Source organism: Phascolarctos cinereus, unplaced genomic scaffold (genome assembly GCF_003287225.1).
Source record: "Phascolarctos cinereus isolate Bilbo 61053 unplaced genomic scaffold, phaCin_HiC Scaffold_7;HRSCAF=346, whole genome shotgun sequence".
NCBI classification, from domain to species: domain Eukaryota; kingdom Metazoa; phylum Chordata; class Mammalia; order Diprotodontia; family Phascolarctidae; genus Phascolarctos; species Phascolarctos cinereus.
The window spans coordinates 70,485,747-70,511,345 of NW_027556180.1; positions in this window are offsets into that span (position 1 = coordinate 70,485,747).

Sequence of the window (25,599 nt, forward strand, 5' to 3'; positions counted from 1 at the left end):
GATTCTTTGATCAAGTGAAATAAGGTTTGTGCTACGAGATCTCTAAGGTTATTTTCAACTCTTAATCTATGATATTGTGATTTTCCCTACGATCAATGCCAGAAATTTATTATTTGGATATCTAAGGCCTTTTTTTTTTCCAGTCTTCCATACTCACTTATTGAAATACAAATCCCCTTGGGAAGGATTAGACTTAGCTATCAAATAATGCCTTAGGGTTGATTTGTTTACTGCCAACTGAAAGCCAGGATGTGTTGTATAGTTGAGAGTGCTGGAATTAGAGTCCAAGGACCTGTGTTGATTTGCCACTTTGACTATGTGACCTTGGGTAAGTAATTTATAACTCCTCTGGGCCTCAGTTTCCCCAATTGTAAAATGAGAGAGTTGGGCTAGATGACCTCCAAGATCCCTTCTAGCTTAAAATTTATGATCTGTGATACACAAGGATAGGCATCTGAAAGAGGAAAGTTTATGGAGGTGTGGAGGTGAGGTAGAGGAACGGTTGAAAAGAGAATGAGAAGAAGCCAAAAATAAGCTCCCTCCACTTCATAATTTTGTCCAGAGCTGGGGTTGCTACGTGGGAGAGCATACTTTGCACTAAGAGCCCAAGGGACCCAATCACTCATTATTCTTTTAACATCTCCTGGCTACCTTTTAATATATTGTCAACAACAGAAGGCTTCCCTACCAGCTGGAGTGTTTCTAAACAGACATAAACATCACATTGTGCAGCACAGCAGAATCTCAAATAAGTCTGTAATCTCCATGTCCCATTAGAGCCATTTTCCTCTGACCCTTGCAAAGATGAAGTCCGCTGTGGATCTGTCGCCATTGAAACATAGCCTAGTAAATGTGTGCTCCTCCCTTGGTAGTGAAATATTTGTCCTCTTGGGGAAAGGTTCCCTTGCCCAGCGAATCTTCCTTATATGCTGCTTTTTTCCATCTCTTCTATGCTCAAAACCCTATGATAATAACACCTTCAGTTCAGCTTCCTAGCAACCCTTTGGGATTGGTAGTAAGAGTTATATTATCCCCATTTACAGATGAGGAAATTAAAGCTCAACAAGATATTAACCTTGCTCAAGGTCAAATAATTAGTAAAAGCCAGAAACTCACCTGAATACCCTTACCCTGACCCCTCGAACACACACACACACAACACACACACACACACACACACACAGTACCAAGGAACCTGGGGCAGAATTAGAACTGGGATTCCCATCTAGGAGATGTATGGCTCTTGACATTAAGGTTTCCCAGAAAAGTAAGCTTTCATAAAGCACTGCATACAGAATTAATGTATTTCATTGTATGTTTTTGTTTGATTTTGTCTGACTCTGTGTGACCCCATGGACCACATTATCCGATGGGTTTTCTTGGTAAAGATGATGGAGTAGTTTGCCCTTCATTTCCATCTCCAGTGGATTAAGGCAAACAAGGCTAAGTGACTTGCCCAAGGTCACACAACTAGTAAGTGTCTGAGACCAAATTTGAGCTCAGATCTTCCAACTCCAGGTTCAGTGTTCTATACACTGAGGCACCTAGCTGCCTCCTTTTCTTTGTCTGTTGTCTAGTCATTTTTCAGTTCTGTTAGACTTTTCATGACCCCATCTGAGGTTTTCTTGGCAAAGTGGCTTACCATTTCCTTCTCCAGCTCGTTTTACAAATGAAGAAACTGAGGCAAATAGGGTTAAGTGACTTGCCCAGGGTCACATAGCCAATAAGTGTCTGAAGCCAGATTTGAACTCAGTAAGATGGGTTTTCTTGACTCCAGGTCTGGAGCTCCATGCACTATGGCACCACTTAGCTGTTCATTCTTTCTTTAGGTACCCTTCTATCTATGGTTTCCTAATCCATACTTGATTATCTGCTCTTCAATGGTGGCATCTGCTATTGATGAACAGTACAGGGCAGTGTAATGGAAAGAATGCTGATACTTATACTATCCTTGCTAAGACCATTTTGAGGAAAGCATTTTGTAAATTTGAAATTGCTGAACAAATGTGAGTTATTATTATTATTAATTATTGTTACTACCAGCAAGTGACCCCATCTCTGAACATCTTACTTTCATAATCTATAAATGGAAGGGAAATGCATCTCATCCTATTTCCAATAGCCTCCCATAGAAGCTCATAGTTGGGAAGAATCTCATATGCCACTTGACCCAACCCACATCTGAACCAGAATCCCCTCTGAAACTTATCCAACAAGTGGTCATCTGGCCATTGCTTGCAGACTTCCAGTGAAGAGGAACCTACTGCCTTTGGAGGCAGTCCATTCTAATTTGAAGAGCTTTTGTTCTTAGGAGGATTATCATTAAATGATATATAAAAGAATAAATATAAAATGCAAAATGTGCCTTTTTGTAGCTTCCATTGATTGCTTCTAGTTCTGCCTTTGGTTATCTCAAAGAATAAGATGACTCCCTCTTCTATGTGAAAACCTTTCAAATATTTGAAGATAGATAGTCAATGCTGTGTCTTTTTTTTTTTAATCTAGGCTAAACAGTTCCGGTTCTATTAGCTCAGTGGTATATGGCAAGAACTTGAGGCCCTTTAGTATCCTCATCATCTGCTCAAGTAGGTATTTTTAATCTGGAGTCAACCCTTAATGGGACAGCTAGGTGACACAGTGGATAGAGTGCTGATCTTGGAGTCAAGAAGACCTGAATTTATATCTGACCTCAGACACTTAACTAGCTGAGTGACCCTGGGCAAGTCACTTAACCCTGTTTGCCTCAGTTTCCTCATCTGTAAAATGTGTTGGAGAAGGAATTGGCAAACTACTCCAGTATCTTCTCAAAGAAAACCCCAACTCATGGAGAGTTGGACATGAATGAAAAATGAGTGAGCAACAATTCTTAAAGAATCTGTGGATAGATTTCAGGGGATAGATTTTGAACTTGGGTAGGAAAAAAAATTTACATCTTCCTTTCAATATAATTGGTTTCCTTTGTAATCCTATGTATTTTATTTTATGCATTTAAAAACATCATCCTGCGGAGTTCATAAGCTTCATCAGACTTCCAGAGGGTCCATGAAACAAAAAAGGTTAAGAAGTCTTGCTCTGGAAACTCTCTAGATTATCAAGGGTAAAATGTGCTATCTAGAAGTGAAGCCAGAAGTATTGCAGGTGTGATCTAACTACAACAGACTGCAATAGAACAGTCACCTTCCTAGTCCAGGGCAGTCCACCTCCCTTAATGCAGTTTAAGATTCCATCAGTTTTCTTGACTCTCACAACATACCATGATTCATAGTGAGCTTGTAAGAAGGAGATGATAAGAAGATGAGTCCTGGATCTTTTCTATTCAAACTGCATTCTAACCATGTCTCCCTCCATTGCATACTTGTGAAGCCGATTTTTTGAACATGTGGATAATTTTATATATATATACATAAAATATTTAATTTCTTTTTATATATATATATATTCAGTTTAGCCTGTTGTTATTCCCTGTGTTCTGGTCTGTCAAGATATCATTGCTTTCTGACTTTGCCATACAGTGGCTAGTTATTATGCCTCCTAGCATTTTGTCGCTTGCAATTTTGATAAGGAAGTCAGCTATGCCTGTATCTAAGTCAGTGGTCAAACATCAAATAGCTCTGGGCCAACCACAGATCCTGGGGCTTTCAGCTAGAGCAGGGAATTCTTGATCTCTCTCTTTTATATCATGCATCTTTTCAGCAGTCTGTTGAAACCTGTGTACCCCTTCTCCAAATAATGATTTTAATTAAAAAAAAAGAAATACAGGATTACAAAGAAATAAATTATATTGAAAAACAGTTATCTAAATATTAAAACAACAACTACCACCCTGTTTCATGGCTCTCAGCTTAAGATCCCCTATACTAGAGACTTCCTTCCAAGTTCACACTGAACTATTAATGACTATTTTGGGGATCTGGACATTCAATCAGTTCCAAATCCATCTAATTGCATCATTGTCCAGTCTATTCTTGCTATCTCATCCACAAGAAGAGCATAAGAGACTTTACCAAATGCTTTGATGAAGTCTAAGTAAACTGTATTTACAACATTTCCATGATCAGCTAGTCTAGTCACCACATTGCAAAAGGACGTGAAGTTGATCTGACATAGCCTGCTTTCAGTGAAGCCATGTTGGCTCTATGGACTCAATTTTCTTTTATAAATGTACACTAACCATCTCTTAAGTAATATATTAAGCCTGGAAAATGTCACCTAGCAGCAATCTCTTAAACAGTTACCTGATATTTGAGGAACTCTCTGGGTTAGCACCTACCCAAAACCATAGTTCACAGTCTACTCTCCTCTTTGCTGACCTTCCTCCCCCCCCCAAAAAAAAAGAAAAGAAAGAAAAAAGAAAATTCCTATATTTTTGAGGAGTCACAGCTCATTCTGAGCTTTAAGGCTATTTTTTTTTAATGTGAGGGAATTGGAGTTAAGTGACTTGCCCAGAGTTATACAGCTAGTGATTGTTATGTATCTGAGGCTGGATTTGAACTCAGGTCCTCCTTACTGTAGGGCCAGGGCTCTATCCACTGAGCCACCTAGCTGCCCCAATCAAGAATATTCTTACCAGACCATGCCCCCATTATTGGATTCATCTTCTTACATCTCTTTTTACATCTTCTAGGCGTATTTTTTTTAATTTTTAAATTGGTTGGTGAATTTCGCATGCATCCATAATGATCTTTTTTAGACAACTCCATCGTTTCCTCTTCATCTGAACAATTTTTCATAATTCAGCTAGGTGGTACAGTGGATAGAGCAGCAGACATGGAGTCAGGAAGACCCAAGTTCAAATCCAGTCTCACTACTAGCTTGGTGACTCTGGGCAAGTCACCCAACCTATGTCTGCTTCAGTTTCCTCATCTGTGAAATGGGCATAGTGATGGCACCTATCACCAAGGATTGTGAAAATTGAATGAATAATATTTGTAATGAATAATAGTTGTAAAGCACTTTGTAGATTTTAAATAAATGCTAGCCATTATTATTATTATTATTATTATTATTATTATTATTATTATTATTATTATTATTATCTTCAGAGTTTTATTCTTGAGAGATTCCCAAACCTCCCAGACAGACTGCCCTTTTAGAATTTTTTGTTCATGAAATACTGTTTATCCTTTATATGACTTCTTTGGAATATGCTCTCCCACAAATCTAAGGTATATGGTCAAACTATGTATGGCTTTCTTTTCTGTATTACAAATCCTAAAATAGAATGGCCAATTCTAAACAGAGTGTCCATCATTTCTACTGTAGCAGCCAATTCTTTCTCATTTATTTGAATCAGATCTATAACACAATTTCCTTTTGTTGGTTGCTCCACCCTTTGAAGGATGAAATTATCATCAAAAAAGTCAAGAAATCATCAGCTGCTCTGCTTTTGGGAGAGAGAATCCTCAAGCAGATGTCTGGATAATTGAGTTTCCCATTGCTTAAAAAAATAATAATCATGTTTCTATGCCAAGTTTGCAATCTATTTTTTGAATTTCTCATCTATTCTCTTTTTCTGTCCAGGTGGTCTGTTGAATATGCTAGTGGCAATATCACTTCTGTTACTGCCTTTATGATCTCTGTAATCTTCACCCAAATGCGCTCTACCATACTTGCCCTTTCTGATTCCTGGAATTCATTACATAGATATATTTTCTAAGTATGCAGTACTATACTATCTGCTATTGCATGCTTCTTTTCACTTGTTATATATTTTTTTAAATGAGGCGTATACTTCCAGATTAAAATTTAGTCATGGGTGTCATGTCAACAAGTCTCTATAAGGTCAAATTTGCTTCTGCATCAAGAATTTAAATTCAACTTGCTTGTTACCCATACTTTGTGCATTCTGAATTACTGAGTATCTCTACTGCTACATTGTAGCTACTCTATAATTGATAGCAGTTTGTCAGGTATTTATATTGTTTTCTCCTTCCTTTTTAATTTAGAGCTCATTTGGTTAGGTCAAAACTCAGAACTCCAGGAAATCTATTAGGCTGGTCATTTCTGTACTTTAAGCTGTGAGCTAGAAATCCAAATCGCATTATCATACATGGTCTTATTAATCAGCTGTTTACTTCCTAATTCTGCCTCTCTCTTCTGAAGCCATAACCTTTGACTGGTCCCAATGATGAAAGCAAATTTTATGCTTCTTCAGTTTTCTATTTCTTGCCCAGGATATTGCAATCCTTACTACTATTTTCTAGTCTCCTCATAGTACCCTTTGTGCCCATGTAAATCATCAGAGATGGGAACTAATTATCAGGTTTGACAAGACTTGGGAAGCTCTCTATCATATCTTGAATTCATATCCTAGGAACACAATGCATTGTTTCCAGGTCAACAAATAGCTGCACCAATAACCATCATCAAGGACTCAGCCACTAATGCCATTCTTCTCTTCCTCTGATCCCAAGTGCATGACATGACAACACTCTTGGATCTACAAGCATTATTCCTTGAGGAATACAACTGCTTCCTCTTCAGGCTGTCCAATGGTCTGCTCTTCAGGAACACCTGATGTTTCTTTTTAACCCTATATGTTCAATAGCTTTTATTTTTCAATTTTGCTTCTATGTGCTATTCTTCTATCCTCGAAACTCCTGACACATCACATAGGGACAGATATTAGGACTGCATTGATGGCTGCATTGGTGTAAAGAACTCCTGCATGTGGAAATTCCCTCCAGCAGTCAGGTCAGCATCTTCTCTGTAACTGTAGCATTTGTAGTCTTTGGAACTACTATCCCAACTCACCCTCACACTAACTGGGTCCCCAGAGTATGGCTACTATATCACCTAAGGGCCCTAGGGTTAACCCTGAGGGATTAGGGGTGGTCTTCCTAATGTTATAGTTCATGATCTCCCAATGATTCACTTAACTTCATGATTATCAGTTGATATCAATTATTCAGCCAGGATTTAATTAACTTTTAGAAAAGTATACTTACTGCAATAGCATAGCTAGTTAAAAAAAAAAGTCATCTCCTCCTGCCTCTCCGCCCCCCTGCCCCCATCAAGTCTGTGATATACTATCTCACCAATACATGCTGAGTCTAGGGGAAAGTGAAGTCAAGCTTACAAAGGGAATTTGGCAAAGTGGTAAAATAGTTGCAGAATTCCTTTTCTGGACTCCTCAAGATGTCATCCTTAGGTACAGTGTAGGGTTTCCTCCCCCCGCCCCAGGCTCTTTTTAGAGCCTTGAGTCTGCATCCAGTCTGCTCTTGACTCCCTATGTAAACTCTACCTGCATCTGTTCTAGGGACATTGCTAGGATGCTGATTGGAAGGTAGGAAGTCCCAAATCTGCCAATACTTTCAAAGCTCTCATGGTCTACCTCCAACCAAAGTGGGGAAGAGGTGGTAGGAGACTGAGGCTGGAACCACTTAGCTGTTCTTCCTAACAAGAAACTCAGGGGTTTGGCTTGCTAAAATTGTTTGCCACTCACTGAAAACACAGTACTTGATTCCAACCAACTCAATGGATTTACACCTACATACACACATACACACATACATACATACATACATACATACATATGAAAACTAGCTCAACCTGTGTGAGAATAGATATGTGTGTGTATGTATATGTGTGTGTGTATGTGTGTGTGTGTGTGTGTGTGTGTGTGTGTGTGTGTGTATAATATATATATGTGATTGTATAAGATCTGTACTACATTCATATTCTTTCGTGTATGGCATGAGGGAAGCAAGTGAAAGGATAATGCTTGTACCTCCCTTTCATCTTTTGTGATTCTCTCCATCCCAGTTAGGAAGCAGCTAGGCTCAGTAGACAGAGCACTGGGTGTGGAGGCAGGAAGACATGAATTCAAATCCAACCTCAGACACTTATTAGTCATGTGACAAGTCACTTAATTCTGTTTGCCTCAGTTCCTCATCTATAAGATTAACCGGAGAAGGAAATGGCAAGCCACTCCAGTATCTTTGCTGAGAAAGTCCCAAATGCGGTCACAAAGAATCAGATTCAATTGAAATGTCTCAAAAACAACAACAAGAAACTCAATAATTTCTGGGACTAAGTGACTAAAGACAAATGGGATTTGAGAGTTTACTAGCAATATTACTTAATAAATAGAGGCATTCTTCTAATAGAAAAGAATCCATCAGATCAATAAAGCTGCACCAATATTAAATGACATTCAGGCAGTTTTACCTTCGCAAATTTTATCAAGACTGTTACCAGATCCCCCTTTTCATGGTATAGATAATAATTGTCAGCAAGAGGGAAAGAATTATATGAATGTTGGAGGCAACCTAGAGCAACCTCATCCTTGAAGCAGAAATCCCTTTTCATCCCTGAGAGGTGGTCTTTCAGCCTTTGCTTACATACTTACAATGGCAGAGAGCTCACTGCTTCACAAGGCAACCTACATCATTCTTAGAGACTCATTGTTAAAAAGTTTTTCCTTTTGTTGAACTCAAATCTGCCTCATTGTAACTTCCAGTTTACTGAACATACATGGACCATATAATATTTCCCTTCACATGTACTTCAAATATTTGGAAATAATATTATGCATTATATCCCCCTAAAAATCTTTAAGGCTAAACATCCTCATTTCCAGAACCCTGGGACTCTTCATGTGATATGATGGGAGTAATCTAAGGCCCTATTCTCACACAGGTTGAGCTAGTTTTTCTTTACAAATCATTGAAACTGTCCTTAAGATTTAATTGGTCCAGGGGATGAAAGCCTATAGGTTTTGGCATAGGTTTTTCATTACCTGAATACAAAAGGCCATGAGGAGCATGATGTCTGAAGCTGCTGACCTTAGAACAAAGGTATAGTCAACACCAGAGGGAGGCACTGAGTAGCATCAACATGGCATCCTCACTAAATATTTTTATTGAATATTCTTCTCATGCTTCAATTAAGTTAACTTTTTTCTAACTGTTAGATGAACTAAAGGTGTCTCATTTTGTTCCTGTATCTTACCTAAATTACCAGGGCACTGTTCTGAGTCAGATTTCTCAGTATGCTGGTTGCCTTTCTCTGGGCTTACTCTATGGTTTGTCAATATCCTTCTTAAATACAATGAAGATACCAGAAGTAAATATAATACTAGAAATATGGTTTGGTCAATATAGGCAATAAAGGTCTACATACCTTCTTTGTTCTGTATGCAACACTTGTATTAATTCATTCACTCACTCACTCATTCATTCATTCATTCATTCATTCATTCATTTAACCCGCTGTGGTTTCATTGTTATTAGAAACTCTCAGTGAGGAAACTTCCGCTACCAATGAGAATCTATACCTGTTCTGAAACTCATGGCTTTAGAAGATTGCCATGGGAAGTGAGAAGTTAAATGACTTGCCCAAGGTCACAAAGATAGTATGTGGCACAAGTCGACTTGAACCCTGGCCTTTTTGATTTTGAGGCCAGCTAGGTATCCATAATACCTTGTTGCTTCTCTATATGATGATAACTTTTTTTATGTCATTTTGAAAATGTAAACTATTGTTAAGGTTGGTGTCCTTCCCACTTTGTTTTCTATTTGTGTAGTTGATTTTTTTAACCTGATAACAGCACTTTACATTTGTTTCTATTAACTTTCAATTTATTCATTCTGCCCCATTTTAGGCTGGCAAAAATCTTTTTGAATCCTGATCCAATGTGCAAAACCAAACTCATTATCTTTCCCCTAATCCCCCCTCATACCCCCAACACCTTCCCTATTAACCTAGAGGGCAACACCATCTTCAGAGTTCCTCAGGGTCATAACTTGGCAGTCAACCTTTGGCTCCTCACCATCTCTCAACTCCCATATTCAATAGGTTGCCAATACCTGTTGGTTTCACCTTTGTAAAATCTCTTGCATATACCCTCTTCTTTCTTTTGACACTGCTTTCATCACCTCACACCTTAATAACCTGCTGATGGGTCTGGCTGACTTAAGTCTCTCTCCACTCCAATCCATCCTTCATTCATCCTCTAAAGTGGTTTTCCTAAAGCACAGGTCTGACCATGGTACCCTGCCTACCAGGGGAGTAAACTCCAGTGGCTCCTTATCACCTCCAGGATCAAATAATAAATGCTCTGTTTGGCATTCGAAGTCTTTCATAATCTCACTCCCTCCTACTTTTCAAGTCTTTTTACACCTTACTCCCACCTGCTACTTTTTGATCCAGTGACACTGTCTTCCTGGCTGTTCCACAAACAAGACACTTCATAGGACAGCTCTGGGCTTTTGCTGGCAGTCCCCCATGCCTGGAACTCTCTCTCGGCTCATCTCTTCCTACTGGCTTCCTTTAAATGACAGCTAAAGTCCCTTCTTCTACAGGAAACCTATCCCATCCCCCCTTAATTCTGGTGCCTTCCCTCTCTTATTTGCTATTTTTTCTGTACATAGCTTGCTTTGTATATGTATGTTTGCATGTTTTCTCCTCCATTAGATCATAAGCTCCTTGAGGTTGGGGACCATCTTTTGCTTTTCTTTGTATCCCCAATTCTTAGACCAATGCTTTATAAATGTTTATTTGTGACTTACAATGATTGATTCTTTCCATATCTCTCAACTTTGTTATCTGAACATTTGATGAACATGCCTTACATTTCTTCATCCAAATTACTGATAAGAATGTTTAACAAGTATAGAGATGACCTGTTTCCAGCAATGTTCAATGGTGAAGGTCTCATTTACTCACAATGCCGTGTGAGTATGCCATGCACTAAGCAAGGAAAGGAAGAGTGTGAGGGCCACCATTTGCTCCCTTTAGGCTCTGTGGGTTTAAGAAACAAGCTTGGGGTTCTAGTCTTGTTTCACTTGTCCTTTTCAGTTCAAGGTGCAGAGACCCAAGAGTTTGAGCCTTTGTGGCCTTGGAGCCCAGGATTTCAGGCTGCATGTTGCAACCAACCCATTAGGGAAGCCCTGAGCGGCCAAGGAGCTGGGATGCTAGGGTAGGGGAAAATTGGATTTAGAATTTGGTGAGATTCATGCTATGGAGGAATTGAGTTAAACAGACAGTTTAATCCTCCTCTCTGCTCCAGAGATTATGACCCTGGGGTCCTAGAGGAAATGTTTATATGTTCTTTCTATACCCTTGAGGTAAATATTCCTTTGTAAAAACTGAAAATAACAAACAAAAAATATATAGAGTCCTTCAATATGCCATGAGAGATAGAGTCTATTAATCAACACTTCAAGTATTATCATTTAGTTAACTATTAGATCTCCATTTTATCATCCATGCCACATATCACCATCTTGTTCATAAAGATGCCATTATAGACTTTATCATAGGTAGCCACTGTATCTGCAGGATTGTCAAAATAGGAAAAGAGGTCAGTTTTCTATGACTTTCTCCTTTTAAAAATAGGGTTTTTTTTTTACTGATACCTTTTATTTTTTAAATAGCCAAGGTTTCCTCTTGTATCTCCTCCTTCCCCTTTCCTTCCTAGAGAGTCATCCCTTGTGACAAAGAACAAAAGAAGAATGAAAAAAGATTTTTAAAAAATCAGCAAATACAATCAATGCGTAAAAAAATCTGACATCATATGCGATGTTCCACATCTTGGGTTCTTCCCCCTCACCCCTTAGGTGAGTATTTTCTGACATCTGTTCTTGGGGCCTAGCTTTGTTCTTTCTTCACGCTGGAGTATTCATCTGCCCCTGCAACCTTCTCAAACGGACTTTAAAAGCCAGCTCTTTCAATTCCTATGTGACCTTGGGCAAGTCATATATTTTCTCTGAGACTCAGTTTTCCCTTCTGTAAAATGAAAAGATTGGACTTTATCCAGTCCTGCAGTTCCTAAGGTCCCTTTCAGCTCTAGGGCTATGTCCTAGCTAAGCTCAATAAAATGCTTAAATAAATCTAAGTTTCCAGGGTTTTCCCAGAAAGCATTGTCCTTTATAGCCTAGATATTACCCTTAGAGGTTTATATACAGAGGTTCGCTGTAAATTCGGGAAGTCAAACTATTATCTAATATTTCTTTTGTAAATATTTTCTTTCATCTTACTCCCTTTCTTTTTATATAAGCTTATTATTTTAACTTTTTGACACATAAAAATACTTTATTTTTATATGACACCACCAAAACATGCCCCTAACAATTTCTTCCATTGCTTCCATAGCCAAGAATTTATCTCTCTTCTAAGTTTGGGATAAGTATAGTCTTTTCTTTTCTTTTTTCTTTGTGTCACTGTCAGGTGAGAGATGATCCAGTAAAGGTCAGAGGACGAAGAAAGGAGTGTTACTCATTACTGACTTCTTGCTCAAGGCTATTGGGAAAGTTATTTGTTGACTGACAATCAAAAGGAGGCCAGTTATCATCCCCAGGCATTTGTCCAGGATATGAGGAAGAACTCCTAATCTAGTCATGTGGTCAAATTGCCTACTTTGTTTTTATTCTTTAAAAATTTACTTTTACAAGAATTTATTATTTTTCCCTTCCATTGCCCCATATAATGATTTTTTTAAAAACCATCAGAACAAATATGAATATTCTAACAAAACAAATTCCTATGTTGACCATAAAAACAAATTCCTATGTTGACCATATCTAGATATGCATGTTTCATACCGAATTTTATGTGCATCTGCCCTCTGGGAAGAAGTGGGTGGTGTGATTCACCTAACTTCTAACCTCTGAACTTGTGGTTTATCATCCCATTAATCAGAGTTCTAAAATATTTCAAGGTTGTTTTCCGCTATATTGTTATTGTCACTGTGTAAATTGCGCTTCCTATTTCAACTCTTAGCTCTGCATCATTTTATGGAGACCTTTCCAGTTTGCTGTAAAAGGCCTATCCATTTCATCATTTATTATGCCACAATAATGTTCTATTACATTCACATAACACAATTTATTTACTCATTCTTCCTGTAAGGTAGGTATCCCCCTTAGTTGCTAATTTTTCAAAGAAAATGAAACCAGCTTCTATAAATATGTATGCACATATAGGACCCTTTCTCCTTTCTTTGATATCTTTGGGTAATAGACCTAGTAGTGATATAGTTAAGTCAAACAAAGGGTATGCACAGTTTGGTAACATTTGGGGCAAAGTTCTAAATTGTTTTACAGACTGCCTGGATCTATTTATACTTTCATCTATGATCTATTAGTATACTTGTTTTCTTGTAGCCAACATTTGTCATTTTTCTCTTTTGTTAGCTTTGTCAATCTGATTCATGGGCATGAGATCGAACCTCAGAGTTGTTTTAGTTTAATTTTTCTAAAATATCAGTGATTTGGAGCATTTTATATAGTTATTAACAACTTGGAAAACTGCCTCTCTATAGCCTTGGACAATTTATCAATTGGGGGATGGTTTTCGGTCTTATAAATTTGGGTCAATTCCTTATTGATTTTGGATATGTAACCTTACTACAAATATTTCCCCCAATTACCTGTTTCTCTTTATCACTTTAATTTTATTAGATTTGTTTATATGAAAACTTTTCAATTTTTGCATAATCAAAAAAATCTGCTTTACCTTGTGTGATCCTCTCCATCACTTATTTAGTCAGGAATTCTTCCCTTTACCATAGTTATGAAAGGTACACATGATCTACTTTTAATGATTCACATGGGCACAAAAGACACTGCTTGAATGAATCTAAAAAGCATTGCTAAGGATTATGAACTCTTAGGCAGGAAATTGAAGTCCTTAGGGGCACAGGTGGTATTTTCATCCTTGCTGCTGAATGAAGTTAGGGGTTTCAGAAGAGAAAGGCAGATTTGGAAGTGGTCATCGGATTAAAAAGATAGTATCTGAAAATGATATTTGAATTTCCAGATCATGGCTTAACATACAAGAATGACAGGCTTCATTTGCTTAGGGATGGAATGTATATAACAAGAGCTAGTAAAATTTTATTTGCCTTGAAAACCTCTAATTACACAGACTCAAAATATAAAGAAAAAAAGGAGAAAACTGTCTGTGTATATCTACCAATATAAATAGCATTTTAAAAGTACCTAAGGTATAGGAAGAAGAACTGAACCCAGATCCTGGAAGTAAGAGGGAGTTCCATGAGCAGGGAAGTGATGTAGTGAGACCTATGCTTCAGAACACTCTTCTTGACATTTGAGTGGAAGATGGGTTGTAATTGGGAAAAATCTGAGAGAGGGAGACCAATTAGAAGTCTATTATAGTCCAGGCAAGAGGTGATGAATGCCTGAACAAAGGCTATGGCTGTGTAAATGAAGAGAAGAGGATTAATGAGAAAGATATTGCAAAGGCAGAGATGACAAGAATTGAAGATGGATTGAATATTTGACGTAAGTGTACACCAAAGTTGTGAGCCTGGGTGACTGGGAAGATGGTGGTGTCCTCAACAGTGGTAAGAAAGTTTTTTTCTTTTTTTAGGCAATTGGGGTTAAGTGACTTGCCCAGGGTCACACAGCTAGTAAGTGTCAAGTGTTTGATCTGAGGCCAGATTTGAACTCAGGTCCTCCTGACTTCAGGGCTGGTGCTCTCCCCACTGTGCCACCTAGTTGCCCCCAAGAAAGTTTGATAGAGAGGAGGGTTCCCAGGGAAATAGAATGAGTTCTGCTTTGGACATGTTGAATTCGAAATACCTACAGATGTCTATTTGAAGATGTCTAACAGGCTATTGGTGATCCAGGACTGGAGCTCAGGAGAGAGACTAGGGCTGAGTATATAGCTCTAGGAATAATATACATAGAGACTGTAAATGATTCCATGGGAGTTGATGAGGTCACTAAGCGAGATAGTATAGGAGACAAGAAGAGGGCTCAGGAGACAGCCTTGGGGGATTGGTCCTTGTAAGGGGAAGCCTCTTAATAGATCTTAACGTTATGTGAGTACCAATGGGGTACGCTGAACATCAATTATCCCTTGATCTAGTTATACTAAAGACTCATCTTTTTGTTGCTGTTGTTATTGATGTATCTGATGACATTTTCTAAACTGTTCATTGTGCAAAATTTATTGTTGATAATATTGTATCATATAGTTATACTATGTTTCTCATCTTGCTTTTTGGGGTTATGCAATTTTGATTTCACAAGGTTTATGGTATTCGATGTTGCCATATGACATCAGCAGAAGATTATTGGTGTTAAAAAGATGGGATATTGTTTCAGGGTCATTGAGGTCACTGAAAGTGCTATATAATTTCCCAAATGCAATTCAGCACCCTTTCCTCCTCCTATTCAATTCTATACCCATCTTAATTGTCTAAGATAAATGAACTGAAAGGGCAGCTCTATGGCTTATATATCTAATTGCATATCAATCAGTCGATTCATCCCAGTCACTGAGTAATTCAGTCACTATGTGGCAGGCATTGGATTAAGCACCAGGGATACAATGAAAGGCAAAAACAGCCTCTGCCTTCAAAAAGCTCACATTTCAATAGGGGATAAAATATACAAACAGCCATTTACTACAAAATCTACACCACGTAAGTGGGAGATAATCTCAGAGAAAAAGCACTAGCACCAAAAGATATTGGAAGAGGCCTATTACAGAAGAAGGTCATGAGCTAAGATGTGACAGAGCCTAGAGAATCCAGGAGGCAGAGATGAAGAGAAAACATTCCAGGCATACAAGACAGCCAATGAAAACCCAGGAAGTGGGGAGGAAGGGGGTCAAGATGAAAGTAGGAGAGTTTAGCCTGTGCAGAGTTGAGGGTCTGGAAAAGAATGAAGGACAAAGGGACTGGAGCTCATGGTGAGGTTGAGCAACAGGGTTAGAGGTGTTAAGGCCAAGGAAAAAATGCAATGACAGATAAAGACATTTCCAAGTGCATGAATATGGAAGTAGAACTCTTGTGGGTGATGGCAACATCAGAGGTATGACCATTTGTTTGTGTAGCTGAGGTGCAGTAGAGGAGAAGTAGGTCATGGGAAAAAAATAAATAATACAGATTAGAAACCATCGATGACTGCCTGTCCTATATGATACTTGCTCATGCCCTACAGTTTGCCACAGGAGGTTCATCTAATGATCTGGAAGCCTTCTTTGACTTTTCCTGACAGAGAGAGGATATCAGTGGAGCACTTGAATTGTCCATCTATCATCACTCACCCTCATCACATGACGGCCCATCTTTCTGTTATACATTTTCTGTATGACATGTTTTACTTCTGATATTCTGTAAAGTTTCTTAGTTGTCATATATTGCAATCTGTCCACACCTACCATGCTTCTACATCACCTTCTCCGTGACATTCATTTTCACTTCTTTGGCTATTGTATTCAATGTCTTGCAGCCATATAGCAGATCCTTTCAATTTCCTTTTGTTGGTGGTAATAATGATGTCTGATTTCTTTCCCTCATCCCTAATTTTTTAATATCTTCCTCCCACTCAAATGTTTTGATCATTGATTTTTCCATGTGCCAAAAATTATATTGCCTCTAACGTGGCTCTCCTCTGGGTATACTTGTACTGCATATGGAAGTAAAAATGGTCCAAAGGGGAAAAAAAGATTTGAAGATTATCAGCAACAGTGATATTGGAGTTTGAATGGTTACTCTGTCATTAACGGAAAAATAATTTCCATTTTTCATGTTGGTTTTCCTCATTTCAGTTTAATTCTGAGATATTATTGGGATGATTTGGCTTAATTGAATGTCATGCTAAGCTTTCTGTAACCTAATCTCTCCATCATTTCTTGATATTTCATGAGATGATACTATTCATTATCTTCCATTTATATTCCTCCATAAGATTTTACAAATGATTTTATACATCACTTAACACAGTTCCTGGCACATAGTTGGTGCTTAATAAATGCTTATAGATTGACCAAGAAAAACTGTTAAATATTCTATATCTATATATTTATTCCAAGTGCTACTTTTAACTGTAGAATCTTCCCTTAACAAGGAGATCAATTGGGGGCAGTTAGGTGGCACAGTGGATAGAGCGCCAGCCCTGGAGTCAGGAGGACCTGAGTTCAAATCCAGCCTCAGACCAAATACTTGACACTTACTAGCTGTGTGACCCTAGGCAAGTCACTTAACCCCAATTGCCTTACCCAAAACAAAACAAAACAAAACAAAACTCCAAGGAGATCAATCATCTGCTGATTGAGGAAGTTTGTGGTTTTTTGCCTCATTATTGTGGCAATGGCTTCACAACAGTTCAACTTGCATAGGAAATGGTATGAGTTTATATTTGTGAATATTCTTATATCCACATCCCATTAAACATATCAGTAGTTTAGGCAAAGAGGTCGGACTGGAATTTTTTTTGATTGAACGCTGTCTTCTATTTCTATTCATTCTTCTAAATTGGTATTGATATTTGATCTTTTGACAAATAAGTCAATGGTCTGATTGTACAGAGACAACAAATTCAGAAATTTCCACTTAAGAAATTAATCGTTTTCTGTATGGTAAGATATATCAACTTCATTTTTGTGATGTGATTTGGTGCTTGTCATATTTAATGCTTCTGGATTCCTCAAGAAATTATTCATGATATGGAAGGAGGAAAGGGAGAAAGAAACAAACATTTATTAAGTGCCTACTATGTGCCAGGCACTGTGCTTAGAACTTCACAAAGACGATCTCATTCCATCCTCACAACGGCCCCAGGAGGAAAGTGCTATTATTATTTCCCATATTACAATTGAGGAAACCAAGGCAAATAAAGGTTAAATGACTTGTTGAGGGTCACACAGCTAGTAAATATCCCAGGTGGAATTTGAACTCAGGTCTTCCTTGACTCAAGATTTAGTACTTTATCCATTGCACCATCTACAGGTGAATCTTTGTGACTGATAAACTTGGAAAGTCCTTTGTTTCCTGATGCTGAGCCATATTTCCCAACATTTTTCTCTATCTTTCCTTATTTCAACCTTTCATTGCAAAGGCACCAAATATTAGGTTATATGTTGATTGAATTTGGAGGTTATTGATTTTTTCTCTAGAACTTCTCTATAACTATCATTGATGTAGCTACTCTGTCTCTGCAACAGATGCTAACACATAAATTTTTATTGTGGTGATATTTTTGCATATAAACATCATGAGCACTGCAATTTAAGATAACCAAGTGTCCTGTGAAATGACACTTCCTGTCTTTGCTTTTTTTGCTTCTCCAAGGAGGCCCTCTGAGCCATCCTCCCACTTACGTACAACGCACTTATATTTTCTGGCTTCATTCATTTATCATAGCTTAAGAGAACGTCAGCATTGCTACAATTCAGATTTATCAGCAGGGAGTTGACAAGTATTGCAGTGAATTAAATAAGCATCTCATAATTAGAGGGGGGGTTTTTTGAGTCTCTTTTCAGTCTCGTCTGACCCTCTGTGGGCTTTTCTTGGCAAAGATACTGGAGTGGTTTGCTGTTTCCTTCTCCAGCTCATTTTACAGAGGAGGAAACTGAGACAAACAAGATTAAGTGACTTTCCCAGGGTCACACAGCTAGTAAGTGTCTGAGGCAATCACTCTATCCACTGTGCCACCCAGTTGCCCTCAAAATTAGATTACCTGACACATACTAAATGTTTGTAAAGGTTAGTTCAATGACTGATTGACTGACCTCTAGTTAATGTTTATAGGTGGTATTAAAATTGTAATTCTCAGCATCCTCTGTCCTCTTTTCTGCTACTCTACTGCTGAGATCACAGAAGCAGAAGGGGGCTAGCTAGGCCTGAGGGCTATTTTGCTATTGTTTTGTGTGTTTCCATGGCCAAAGTATTCATTACCTAATGGCTAGCTGGTTCTCGGGAAACAGATACACTCTATTGCTGGGACCATATTTGGAATGTTTCCAGCATATAGAACCTACTGGTGCATGTGCTTCATAGACATAAACCTCCACACTAAAATGAGGCATACAGATAGGACTTCATGGAGAATATTAAAATTATATACTCTTTTAAGAAAATACACGCACAAGAGGAGGGTGGAACATTTAAATGAAGATCATGGGAGGCAGAAACAAAATAATAATACAATACTACAGGTCACCTGGACAGAAAGAAGAAATAGATAAGTTCAGACAACAAATCATAAGCTTTGATTGGAGACATGATACAGGAATCTCCAATTATTGGGCAACTAGATGGCTCAGTTGATAAAGTGCTGGACCCGGAGTGAAGAAGACTTGAATTCGAATTCTGCTTCAGACATTTACTGTGTGACCTTGAGGAAGTCACTTACGTCTTTATGCCAGTTTCCTCATCTTTAGATCATAATAATGCCTGCCTTATAAGGTTGTTGTGAGGATCAAATGAGATTTACTTTACCAAACTTGAAGTGCTATAAAAATGCTACCTATTATTAGCATCTCATTGTGGGAACTTCATCAAAAGTAGCAATTATTGGTTCATCTGAAGGATAATTGTGTCTTTCAAAAAGTAGGAGAAATAATTGTTATTCAATTTAAAGGATATTTATAATAACCTAATACACGCACACACACACACACACACACACACACACATACATGGCACAGTGCTAGGTGTTCAGAATGTAAAGACCAGGGGAAAATGGCAGAGTAGGTCAGAAAATTCCACACTTTCAAGATTTTCTCCTACAACAGAGATAAAATAGTGCCTCAGGGTGAACAAAGTGCAGGTAAAAATAAATAAGAAAAGGTGCAGAACAGGGGTCCTCCTTGGACAATCCAAGAAGATCAGAAGAAAAACACCAGGGCAAGTTTGGTCCCAGTGCAGAGTAAACACCTCCAGGCTAGGTCTCGTTAACAAGAGGCAAGCTCTGGCGTTATCTGGTTTGGGAGGCTTCCTCAGTTTCAGCCTCGGGAGCTTTTATTCCCATGATAGTGAGGGGAGTTGGGCATCTGAGCCAGGGAAGTTTGAGGAAACCTCTGCTGACAAGGAATGCCAGACCAGCTATTTGGGGCAGAATGCCTCTGGTTGTGAGCACTTACAGGAGGCTGGAGGTTTGGCTTTGGTTCCAGGCTAGAGGGGAAGAGACAATCATCCTCCATACCCCAGGACAAGAAGTGATTACAAAAATTAAGCTATTACTACAAAAAAATGCATAGGCAAAGGAGAAATAATCCAACCATAGAAAGTTATTATGTGAATAGAGAAGACCAGGGTTCATGTTAAGAGGAGGATATTGAAGCAAAGAAACCCTCTTTTACCCCAAAGAGTAACATCAAGTGGTCACCTGCCCCAAAAGAATTTATAGAACCTTAAAAAAAGAACAATCCAAGAAAAAACAAGAAGATTATGAAAAGGTAGTCACCCTAGAAAAGGAGGTCCAGAATCTTAAGGAAGAAAATGACACTTTGAAAATTAAAATTGGGCAAGGTGAAGCCCATGAAGTTAGTTATAAGAGATCAAGAAATAATTAAACAAAATATAAAGAATAAAAAAATAGAAGAGAAAGAATAATAGAACAAGAAGAGAAAACATAAGAATAATCAGACTACCAGAAAGCTAGGATCAAAAAAGAAGTCTTGATACAATAATACAAGAAATAAGTAAAGAAAATTGTCCTGAAGCATTAGAACAAGGGGGGAAAGTAAAAATAGAAAAAATCCATTGATTACCATTTGAAAGAGATCCTATGAGAAAAACTCAGAAGAATATTATAGTCAAATTCCAAAACCCCCAGCTCAGGGATAAAATATTAAGAGCATCAAGAAAAAAACAATTTAAATGTGATGATGCCACAATTAGAATCACACAAGACCTACCAGCAGAGACACTGAAGGACCGCAGGTCTTGGAACATTGTATTTTGAAAAGCAAAGGAACTGGGGTTCTGTCCAAAAATATCATACCCAGCAAAGTTAAGCATGATCCTGAATGAAAAAAATAATTCACATTTGATCAACTAACTGTCAGACTTTCAGGACTTTGTTAAAAAAGAAAAAAAAACCCTGAACTCAATAGAAGATTTGACATACAAGAGCCAAGAGAAACATAAGGTACATACCAAAGACTGATTACAAGGGATTCAATAAGGATAGACCATTTACCTTTTACATGTGTAATACATGAAACGTATGTCTAAGATTGTCCTTTGTAACTGGGTAGTTCATTAGAAAGATTAGGGTAGACCTGAGTATGCTGTGCCTTTAAAAAGTAAAACCATTTAGGAACAGCTAAAAAGAGTAATTATTTCATGCAAATGAGGTGCAAGAGGAAGAATCAACACAGAGGAATTAGATGGGGGAGGAGGGCTGATTGTTCTGGGAACCTACTTCCATCAAGAATGGGTTTAAAAGGGAACAATACATATATATCTAGAAGAGCATAAGAGTCTTCTAAATTCAGGAGAAATAAAACAGTAAGGGGATAGGGAGGTGGGAGAGGATAAGGGAGGCATCTCTAGAGGGGAAGGTGAGGTACTAGGTTAAAGGGGCATATAGAAGGGTATTTAGGTAAATGGGAATGGGAGGATAAATAAGGGCAGGATCCTTGGGAAGACAATGGAGTGATCTCTAGAGGGGAGGGTGAGGAAATGGGCTATAGGGGGTTATAGAAGGGTGTTTAGATTTATAGGAATGGGAGGATAGCGGAAGGATCCTTAGAGGGGGCATAGGCTAAGTAGTAGGAGAGCATGGTGGCAGGTAGAAGTAAAGTAGAGGAGTCAGGAGGGATAGAAATAAGAGATATGCACAAACATGAAAACAAAGATCAGGAGTAGAATTTGTAAAGGAAACTATACGTCTATCTATATACATATGTATGTGTGTATATATGCATATCTATATATAAATATATCCGCACTTAATTATAGCCTCATGGGGGGACAGGAAGAGGAAAAAAGAACAAGGTAAAAAGTGTACAGCAGAGAAAAAAAGAAAACTTAAAAGGAAGTGAAGAAAAGATGGACAACTCTCAACACAACACAGTATTTATCATATAGGTTTTCTTGGAAATGAAAATTTATTGCTACATATTTTGAATCCTCTCATGTTGTGCTATGCACATGACATGCTTTTTTTCTTTTCTTACGTTGTATTTAAGTTTCAGTATTTGTTTATGTTTTTTTTCCTTTATTCTCTATTTATGTCCTGGTTCTGGTGAGTCTAAAAGAAAAAAAGGAATATAAAGACAAAAGTAAAAAATAACTTCTATTCTCAAGGGCTGATATTCTATTGGAATTACTCTGAACCTGCTTTTCACCAAAGAGGACCTGATTATCTTTATTAATTTTCTTTTTATTTCTTTTTAATAGTTGTGTGGGGACAGGGCAATCGGGGTTAAGTGACTTGCCCCGGGCCACACAGCTAGTAAGTGTCAAGTGTCTGAGGCCAAATTTGAACTCAGGTCCTCCTGACTCCAGGGCCAGTGCTCTATCCACTGCACCACCTAGCTGCCCCCTAGTAGGTTTTTATTGATATCTTTTGTTTGTAGAGCACCTCCTTTTCCCATTTAATCCCTTACCCTCTCTTCTCCCAGGGAGTCATTACTTATAACAGAGGAAAAAAAAAAGAGGAAGGAAAAAAAGTCAGCAAAATGATTCAAAATATAAAAAAAATCTGATGTTATATGCACCATTCTACATCTGTGGATCCCTACTTCTGCATAAGAAGATGGTGGTGTAAAAATGTCTTCTTGGTGCCAGACTTGATCATTGCAATCTCGCAATATTCAGTTTTGATTATTTTATGACTATTCTTGCTGGGTTTTTCCAAGTTCTTTTATTTTGTTTTGTAACTCTATAAAAGTATTTCTCTGCTTCTGTACATTCATCACGTTCATCACTTTTTAAGCCCTGGATATTCCATCACATTCATCCACTCATACACATACATTCAAAGTGTTTAGCTCCCCAATTGAGTTCATCTGGTGTTGTTTCTGGTTCTTTGGAGGAATCGGCTTCTAAGTAGAAGTGACACATACACTGGGAGAAGTGGCCATTTTGCCTTAAATTGTGTGATCAAAGGGGCTGCTAGGTGATGCAGTGGATAGAGCATTGGCCCTGGAGTCAGAAGGACCTGAGTTTAAATCCAGCCTCAGACACTTACTAGCTGTGTGACCCCATGCAAGTCACTTAACTCCGATTGCCCCCTGTACCCCCAAAATACAGAAAAAAAAGAATGTGTGATAAAGGTAAGGATTGGACTAAGTGGCTGAGGTCCCTTCCAACTTTGAGATTCTGTAAATTTATTTAAATAAGCATCAGGAATACATAAATGCATGTGTACATACATATATACATATGTATAGAATATATAAGTACATACATACATATAAATGTATGCATTTAGATATTTCTTTATATATAGATTTCTTTTTTGCAGTTAGAATTTTGTTTTTATTTTATTTCATTTTTAGTATTTTATTTTATTATTAATAGTATTTTATGTAAAGAAAGTTTTTAATATTCATTTTATAAGATTTTGAGTTTCAAATTTCCCCCTCCCCACTCCCCAAGACAGCAAGCAATCTGATATAGATTATACACGTACAATCATGTTTAACATATTTTCACATTAGTTATGTTGTGAAAGAAAAATCAGAATAAAAGGGAAAAAAAACCATGAGAAAGAAAAACAAAAACAAAAAAAAAAGTGAAAATAAGTGAAAACAATCTTCATTAAGATTCCATAGTTCTTTCTCTGGATGTGGATAAGATTTGCTATCATGAGTCTTTTGGAATTGTCTTGGATCTTCATATTGATGAGAAGAGCTAAGTCTATCACAGGTGATCATCACATAATGGTGCTGTTACTGTGTACAACCTTCTCCTGGTTCTGCTCACTTCACTCAGCATCAGTTCATGTAAGTCTTTCCAAGTTTTTCTAAAAGCCACCGACTCCACAATACATTCATATACCACAACTTGTTCAGCCATTCCCCAATTGATGGGTCTGTCCTCAATTTCTAATTCTTGGCCACCACAAAAAGAACTACAATTTTTTTTTGTGCAAGTGAGTCCTTTTGCCTTTTTTATCATCTCTTTTGAATACAGAGGGAATGCACAGTTTTATAGCCCTTTGGGCATAGTTCCAAATTGCTCTCCAGAATCGCTGGATCAGTTCATAACTCCACCAACAATGCATTAGTATTCCAATTTCCCCACATCTTCTCAAACACTTATCATTTTCCTTTTCTGTCATATTAGCCAATCTGATAGGTGCGGGGTAGGACCTCAGAGTTTTCAATTGGCATTTCTCTAGTCAATAGTGATTTAGAGCATTTTTTCATATGACTATAGACAGCTTTAATTTCTTCATCTGAAAACTTCCTGTTCATATCCTTTGACTATTTATCAATTGGGGAATGACTTGTATTCTTGTAAATTTGACTCAGTTCTTTATATATTTGGGAAATGAGACCTTTATCAGAAACACTTGCTACAAAAATTGTCTCCCAGCTTTCTGCTTCTCTTCTAATCTTGGTTGCATTTGTTTTGTTTGTGCAAAACCTTTAATTTAATGTAATAAAAATTATCCATTTTGTGGTTTATAGTGTTCTCTATCACTTGTTTGGTCATAACTTCTTCCCTTCTCTATAGATCCGACAGGCAAACTATTCCTTGCTCTCTTAATTTGCTTATGGTATCACTCTTTATGTCTAAATCATGTATCCATGACCTTATCTTGATATATGGTGTGAGATGTTGGTCTATGCATCATTTCTGCCATACTATTTTTTCAGTTTTCCCAGCAGGTTTTGTCAAATAGTGAGCTCTTATCCCAGAAGCTGGAGTCTTTGGGTTTCTCAAATAGTAGATTATTCTAGTCATTGATTACTGTGTCTGGTGTACCTAATCTATTCCATTGATCCACCACTCTATTTCTTAGCTAGTGCCAAATAGTTTTGATGATTGCCACTTTATAACATAGTTTTAGATTTGGTATGGCTAGGTCATTTTCTTCTGCATTTTTTCCCATTAATTCCCTTGATATTCTTGACCTTTTGTTCTTCCAGATGAATTTTATTATTATTTTTTCTAGCTATAAAAATAATGTTTTGGTAGTTTGATTGATATGACACTGAACAAGTAAGTTAATTTAGGAAGAATTGTCATTTTTATTATATTGGCTTGGCTTACTCATGAGCAATTAATGTTTTTCTAATTGTTTAGATCTGACTTTATCTGTGTGAAAAGTGTTTTGTAATTATTATCATATAGTTCCTGGGTTTGTCTTGGCAGGTAGGCTACTCCCAAATATTTTATATTGTCTAGAGTTATTTTAAATGGAATTTCTCTATCTCCTGATGCTGGGCTTTGTTGGTAATACATAGAAATGCTAGTGATTTATGTATGTTTATTTTATATCCTGCTAAAGTTATTAATTGTTTCAAGTAGTTTTTTCATTTGATTCTTTAGGATTCTCTAAGTATACAATCATATCATCTGCAAAGAGCGATAGTTTATTTCCTCATTGCCTATTCTAATTCCTTCCATTTCTTTTTCTTCTCTCATTGTTAAAGCTAATATTTCTAGTACAACATTCAATAACAGTGGTGATAATGTGCATCCTTGTTTCACTCCTGCTCTTATTGGAAAAGCTTTTAGCTTATCCCCATTACATATAATGCTTACTGATACTGCTTATCATTTTAAGGAAAACTCCATTTATTCCTATGTTCTCTAGTGGGTTTTTTTTTTAATAGGAATGGTTGCTGCATTTTGTCAAAAGCCTTTTCTGCATCTACTAAGATAATCATATGATTTCTTATTAGTTTTGTTATTGATATGATAAATTATGCTGATAG